We start from the raw sequence: 7,377 nt of genomic DNA, 5'->3' as shown, positions 1-7,377 counted from the left end.
TGCCCTAAAAGCCACTTTGGAAGAGCTTTTCTACACAGTTGTCTCTAACATTCCCCCTGCATCACTATTATTTGCCTTGTATGTGCACGTGTGTGTGTGTGTGTGTGTGTGTTTGTGCAAAATGCCTACAGGAGGTCTGATGGAAAAAGGACTTTGGGCAGCATCCTCATGTCCCTAGCACATAAGAGACTGCCCAGCATGTGTTAATAATGAGGAAACATTTGTGATTACATTAATTTCTATGAGTACATGGAGCTGAATAGATTCTTGCCTACTGGTTTTACAAATAAGGAACCTGAGACTGAGAGAATTCAGTTCTTTTCAGGGTCTTCAAGGTAGACAAAGATAGAAACAAATCAGAAGCCAATGAAGGAATTCTTTGATGGATCCAGTGCAAAAGACATATTTCAGACAAAGCTGAACTCAATGATGGAAAAGTCTAATTCTGATAATCCAAAGGGAAGGAAAAGGAACACTCAGAAGAATAGTTGTAGCTGACAGAAGAGAGGAAATACACTATTTGCAAAAAAAAAAAAAAGAAGAAAGAAAGAAAGAAAAATACATAATGATCTATGAATATGCTTTATTGGAGAAGCAAAGGAATAGACCCACTAATTGCTCATGGGGTAGGGATCACAACGTGGATACAGACAGGCACATGGCACAGAGAGTACAAGCGATGATCCTGCTGCTCTTCTTCCAACAACGTGGTGTCAGCTTCAGGCAGCAAGCCTTTCCTCTGTCTGCTGTCGATTGAGGAGGGAGATTAAGGAAGATGCAGTCTGTCACCATGGCTGAAGGGAGGAAATGGAAAAGCCTGGATCTTGTTTCTTGGTCCAGATGAAATCCAGTGCTGTTACTTCCACTTGGGTGGACACTTCTGCTCACATGGTGGACATGGTGGCCCAGGAGGGCATTTCTTCTGTCTCAGTGGAGGTGGGCATGGATGAGGTGGGCAAGGCTCATGGCACTTGGGTGGGCACACTTTTGGAGGTGGATGGCAGGGCTCCTTGCACTGATGGTGATGCTGATGCTGATGCTGATGCTGATGTGGATGCGGATGCTGGTGGTGAGACATGCTTCCTGGGTCTCAAGGAATCTGAAATACAAACAGACAACTTTCTTAATAACGATGAGTCTCATTGGTAGAACATTTAGCTGCACCAACAACCCTCCCGTCACTAAGGACTCTTGTGGATTCCTAATGCAAACTTTATGTTTTTTTAGAGCTACTTCACCCTTCTCTTTTAGTAACTCTTACCCTCAGATCTTCAGTCTTTTCTGATTAGCCTTTGCTTCTACCACTTTCTAAAACAAAATTACCTACAAGGCGTTGTACGAATACAAACATACTCTGAAGAATAAGCTGGATAATAAACTTGTAGCCAATCCCCAAACAAATCTCTACTTATTTCTCCCATCAGGTCTTGGTTGCTAGCCAAGCTGACCTGACTGTGGGCTTCTGAGGAGAAATGCAAAGGCTCAAACTAGGCACTCAATGGGATTGGATGCTGAGAAGGGGGCATTTGGAACTAATGTGTGCTGTGCTGTAGCACAGTATCTCATCCCCCCTACTCTCTCTCAGGTTAAGACTGTGCCTCTGACTCCATTTTCTCCTCACTTTTAAGATTGCATACATGACCAAATACCAAAAATTTACCCCTAAATCCTCATTATCTTCTTTTTCTTGTACAGAGCTCTAATTGCTTCAGTTAAAGCCACTTCTACTCCCAGATTAATCGCAACACCCAAGTTCCAAAAGATCTAAGAGTTGTGCTCACCAGAGGCTCCAAAGATCCCTATGACCGTCAGGACAATGACAGCACTGTGATGGAGACTCCTTTTATAAGGACCAGGCAGCCCCACCCAGGGGGAACATCCCAGGACTGGCATGATGCACTTTTTTCCCAACCAAATTCCACGTGCTTGCAATCTCAAAAATCAATGCCCCAGTCATACTGATATCACACAGTTCCCTTGTCCATGGACTTGCTCACCCTTCAGTGAGGAATTACAGAGTGATTCATTTGAGACTTTGTCTCATACTTCCTCTACCTGTGTCATGTGCCATAGGAAATATGAGGAATGCTTGAGAATGGTGCTATTCTTCCATAGTTAGAGATGTTGCTTCCCCCTCTTGCCAGTTCCCCAAGCATTGGTACTAAAACTTACTACCCCATTCCATTTCATCTGTCAGCACCCGGCTTTTTGTCCATTGATGACAGAGACCAGAGTTTCCTAACTGCACGTATTTTAACTCCTACCTCCAGCTTTTCTAAACTCACCTTGTACCCTATACTGCTTCTTGACATTTAAGTGACTTAAACCTGGCCAAAAAATCTACCTTGATTTTTTAGTGCAAGCAGTCTCATGTCAGATGTGCTTTCATATGGCTCCATACACGGACTTGAACAGGACAACGTGATCCCTCAGTTTCTTAGGCCATAAATCACAATCTCTGACCCCTTCCTGAAGCTCTACTTTTGCAGATTTATGCACTGATCTGAACTCTGCAGACCCATGATCTGAGTCATTTGTGGTCTACTAGAAACCCAAATTCCTCTCCTCTCATTATCTTCAAAATGAACTCAGTGTCTGGGCTATATGCATTTAGAAGCTTTCCCACTAATACTCCCTAAATATCTTGCACTTCTTTCCCCTACAACAGTTAATTCAATTGACTCGATCAGGTTATTTACTTTAAATGACACTTAGTGTGTTTCCAGACATTCTTAGTACACTCAGGGGATGAACCTCCATGAATCATTGATTCAGCCATTCAATCCATGTGGATTTTTCCTTAAATAAAAAAAATAGGGGTGAAATGGAACCCATTCATAATTTATTAGTGTAATTTGTTGACCGACAGTAACACTTCAGCTCATAATATTTACTATGCCTTTCAGGGGAAAACTTGAGTACCTTGGCTATCAGTTCAGTTCAGTTCAGTCCAGTCATTCAGTCATGTCTGACTCTTTGCGACCCCATGAAACTGCAGTACCCCAGACTTTCCTGTCCATCACCACCTCCCAGAACTTGCTCAGACTCATGTCCATCGAGTCGGTGATGACATCCAAACGTCTCATCTTATATCATTCCCTTTTCTCCTGCTTCAATCTTTCCCGAAATCAAGATATATTTCAATAAGTCACTTCTTCGCATTAAGTGGCCAAATTATTGGCGCTTCAGCCTCAGCATCAGTCCTGCCTTGTGAGAAACCTGTATGCAGTTCAGGAAGCAACAGTTAGAACTGCACATGGAACAACAGACTGGTTCCAAATAGGAAAAAGAGTACGTCAAGGCTGTATATTGTCACCCTGCTTATTTAACTTCTATGCAGAGGACATCATGAGAAACGCTGGGCTGGAAGAAGTACATGCTGGAATCAAGATTGCCAGGAGAAATATCAATAACCTCAGATATGCAGATGACACCACCCTTATGGCAGAAAGTAAAGAGGACCTAAAAAGCCCCTTGATTAAAGTGAAAGAGGAGAGTGAAAGAGTTGGCTTAAAGCTCAACATTCAGAAAACTAAGATCATGGCACCTGGTCCCATCACTTCATGGGAAATAGATGGGGAAACAGTGGAAACAGTGTCAGACTTCACTTTTGGGGGCTCCAAAATCGCTGTAGATGGTGGGTGCGGCCATGAAATTAAAAGACACTTACTCCTTGGAAGGAAAGTTATGACCAACCTAGACAGCATATTCAAAAGCAGAGACATTACTTTGTCAACAAAGGTCCATCTAGTGAAGGCTATTGTTTTTCGAGTAGTCATGCATCGATGTGAGAGTTGGACTGTGAAGAAAGATGAGCACCAAAGAATCGAGGCTTTTGAACTGTGGCACTGGAAAAGACTCTTGAGAGTCTCTTGGACTGCAAGGAGATCCAACCAGTCCATCCTAAAGGAGATCAGTCCTGGGTGTTCATTAGAAGGACTGATGCTGAAGCTGAAACTCCAGTACTTTGGCCAACTCATGCAAAGAGTTGATTCATTAGAAAAGACTCTGATGCTGGGAGGAATTGGGGGTGGGAGGAAAAGGGGGTGACAGAGGATGAGATGTCTGGATGGTATCACCTACTCAATGCACATGAGTTTGGTGAACTCCGGATGTTGGTGATAGACAGGGAGGCCTGGCGTACTGCAATTCATGGGGTCACAAAGAGTCGGAAACATTTCAGCAACTGAACTGAATTCAGTGGAAAAACTTTTAAATGGATACAGTCCAGATATTGAGAGAATTTTGAAGATAATGAGAGGAGACGAATTTGGTTTCTAGTAGACCGAAAGCAGCAGAACAACAAGCAACACTAAGAACTGGACATGGAAAAATGAACTGGTTCAAAACAGGGAAAGGAGTAAGTAAAGGCAGTATATTGTCACCCCGCATACTTAAATTATATGCAGAGTACATCATGCAAAATGCTGGGCTGGATGAAGCACAAGTTGGAATCAAGATTGCCGGGAGAAACATCAATAACCTCAAGCATGAAGATGACACCACCCTTAGGGCAGAAAGCAAAGATGAACTAAAGATCCTCTTGATGAAAGTGAAAGAGGAGAGTGAAAAAGTTGGCTTCAAACTCCACATTCAAAAACCTAAGATCATAGCATTCGATCCCATCACTTCAAGGAAATAGATGGGGGAAAAAATGAAAACCGTGACAGACTATTTTCTTGGGCTCTAAGAAAGACTATTTTCTTGAGGACTGAGACTGCAGTCATGAAATAAAAGATGCTTGCTCATGGGAAGAAAACTATACCAAACCTAGACAGTGTATCAAAAAGCAGAGACATCACTTTGCTGACAAAGGTCCCTATACTCAAAGTTATGGTTTTTCCAGTGGTCATGTATGGATGTCAGAGTTGGACCATAAAGAAGGCTGAGCACTGAAGAACTGAGGCTTTTGAACTGTGGTGCTGGACAAGACACATGAGAGCCCCTTGGACACCAAGGAGAGCAAACCAGTCAATCCTAAAGGAAATCAACTCTGAATATTCTTTGGAAGGACTGATATTGAAGCTCAAACTCCAATATTTTGGCCTCCTGATGTGAAGAGCCAACCTATTGGAAAAGACCTTGTTGGGATGTTGGGAAAGATTGAAGGCAGGAGGAGAAGGGACGACAGAAGATGAGATGGTCGGATGGTGTCAATGGAAATGAGTTTGAGCAAACTCTGGGAGATAGTGAAGGACAAGGAAGTGTGGTGTGCTGCAGTCCACGGGGTCGCAAAGAGTTGGACACGAATGAGCAACTGAACAACATCATACAACCCTAGACCACAATGACTCATGGTCGTGTGGCAGAAAAAGTAGAATTTCATGAAGGGATCCTATTGCATGAGCTTATGGCTAAGAAACCTGAGGGATCATGTTGTCCTGTTCAAGTCCATTATGGAGCCATGTGAAAACAGAGCTGAAATGAGACTGTTAGTACTGGAAAATCATGATAGACTTTGTGGCCATGGTTAAGTCATTTAATTGTCAAGAAAAGCCCAGAGATCAGTAGAATGTGGTATAAGGGGAATTTAGAAAAACTGTGGGTGGGGGTTAAGATATGTGTGTTTAGTAAACCCTAGTCATGACCATTGAGGGAGACAAAGCTGGGTGCTGAAGCTGAAATGGAATGGGGTAGTAAGTTTTCCATACCAGATGCGTAGGGAGCTGGGGAATGTGGCAAGCACAATCTTAACCATGGAGGAGCAGTACCATTGTCAAGGAATTCCTCATATTTCCTAACTGGTGCATGCTACTGGCACTGGGGCTTTGAGACAATGTATTGAGTGACTCACTCTGCACTGCCTCAGTGAAGGGTGAGGAAGTCCATGGCAATGGAGCTTTGTGATATCAGCGTGAGTGTGACAATTTGTTTTTGAGATTGCAAGCACATGGTATTTGGGGTGGGAAACAAGTGCATCATGCCAGATCTGGGATATTCCCTCTGGGTGGAGCTGCCTGGTCCTTATAAAAGGAGTCTCTACCACCGTGCTGCTATCTGTGTGCTACTCAGTCATAGGTCTTCTTTGGAGCCTCTGGTGAGTACAATTTTAGAGGTTTTTAGCACTCGTGTGGTAGGGTATAGTCTTAGGGTAGAAGTGCCTGTATTTTAACAAATTAGTGCTCTCTATGGGAATAAGAAGGTAATAAGAATTTAGGGGTAGTTTTTAGTCTTGTTCTTGACGTCTTAAATGTGCACTTAAATGAGACGAGAGGAATAGAATCAGTGGCACAATCTTAACCTAGGGAGAGTCAGGGAGATGAGATGCCGTGTTTCAGTGCACCCTGCATTCATTGCAAATGAAGCCTTCTCAGCCTGCAGTCCCACTGAGTGCTGAGTGTGGGCCTTTGTGTTTCTCCTCGGAAGCCAACAGTCAAGTCAATTAGACCAGCAACCAGGACCTCAAGGGAGAAATTAGTAAAGATGTGTTTTGAGATAAGCTACAAATTTCACATCCTGATTATTCTTCTTCAGAGTGTGCTTGTATTCACACAGCATTTGTGTAAGTAATTTTTTCTTTGGAAAGTGGTAGAAGAGGGCTCCCTAATAATGGAAGAATAGGACTTTCTGTTAAGAACAATGCTGTCTGTTTGTATTTCAGATTCCTTGAGACCCAGGAAGGATGTCTCACCATCCGCATCCGCATCCGCATCCGCATCCGCATCCGCATCCGCATCCGCATCCGCATCAGCATCAGCATCACCATCAGTGCAAGGTGCCCTGCCATCCACCTCCAAAAGTATGCCCACCCAAGTGCCATGAGCCTTGCCCACCTCATCCATGCCCATCTCCACCGAGCCAGAAGAAATGCCCTCCTGGGCCACCATGCCCACCATGCGAGCAGAAGTGTCCACCCAAGTGGAAGTAACAGCACCAGATTTCATCTGGACCAAGAAACAACAAGATCCAGGCTCTCCCGTTGTCCATCCTTCGGCCATGGTGACAGATTTCATCTTTCTTAACCTCTCTCCTCAACCTACAGCTGACAGAGAAAAGGCTTGCTTCCTGAAGCTGACACAATCTTGTTGGATAAACAGCAGCAGGATCATCGCCTGATCGCTCCTTGCCATATGCCCGTCTGTAATCCGAGTTGTGATCTCTATCCTGTGAGCAATTAGTGTGTCTATTGTTTTGCTTCTCCAATAAAGCCTGTGTCCTAGTTGAGTGCACATTTCTTCTTATGTTTTTCTTTTGCACTTTGTGTTTTTAACGTCTCCTGTCAACTACAAGTATTCTTCTGTGTGTTCCTTTTACTCCCATTGGATTTTCGGAGTTAGACTTTTCCTTCATTGAGTTCAGCTTTGCCTGAAATGTGTCTTTTAGATTGGATCCATCAAGGAATTCTTTCACTGGTTTCAAACGTGTCTATCTCTCTAC

At 43.6% G+C, this 7,377-nt stretch overlaps 2 long non-coding RNA genes across 2 annotated transcripts; one reads left to right on the top strand and one right to left on the bottom strand.

The window, feature by feature from the left end:
- Positions 1 to 563: 563 nt before the first annotated feature.
- Positions 564 to 3,774, bottom strand: LOC100848051 (uncharacterized). The gene is made up of 2 exons (XR_139243.6): positions 1,782 to 3,774; positions 564 to 1,099 (listed from the first exon to the last, which is right to left on the bottom strand). It is a non-coding gene; the product is annotated as an uncharacterized lncRNA (long non-coding RNA).
- A 1,518-nt stretch (positions 3,775 to 5,292) lies between these two features.
- On the top strand, positions 5,293 to 7,169 carry LOC112445708 (uncharacterized). Its single transcript, XR_003033759.2, has 2 exons — positions 5,293 to 6,037; positions 6,602 to 7,169. It is a non-coding gene; the product is annotated as an uncharacterized lncRNA (long non-coding RNA).
- Positions 7,170 to 7,377: the final 208 nt, after the last annotated feature.

The sequence above is a fragment of the Bos taurus genome, unplaced genomic scaffold (assembly GCF_002263795.3).
Source record: "Bos taurus isolate L1 Dominette 01449 registration number 42190680 breed Hereford unplaced genomic scaffold, ARS-UCD2.0 Leftover_ScbfJmS_466, whole genome shotgun sequence".
In the NCBI taxonomy this organism is placed as follows: domain Eukaryota; kingdom Metazoa; phylum Chordata; class Mammalia; order Artiodactyla; family Bovidae; genus Bos; species Bos taurus.
The sequence above is the reverse complement of the archived record's forward strand: the minus strand, read 5'-3'. Positions and strand labels throughout refer to the sequence as shown.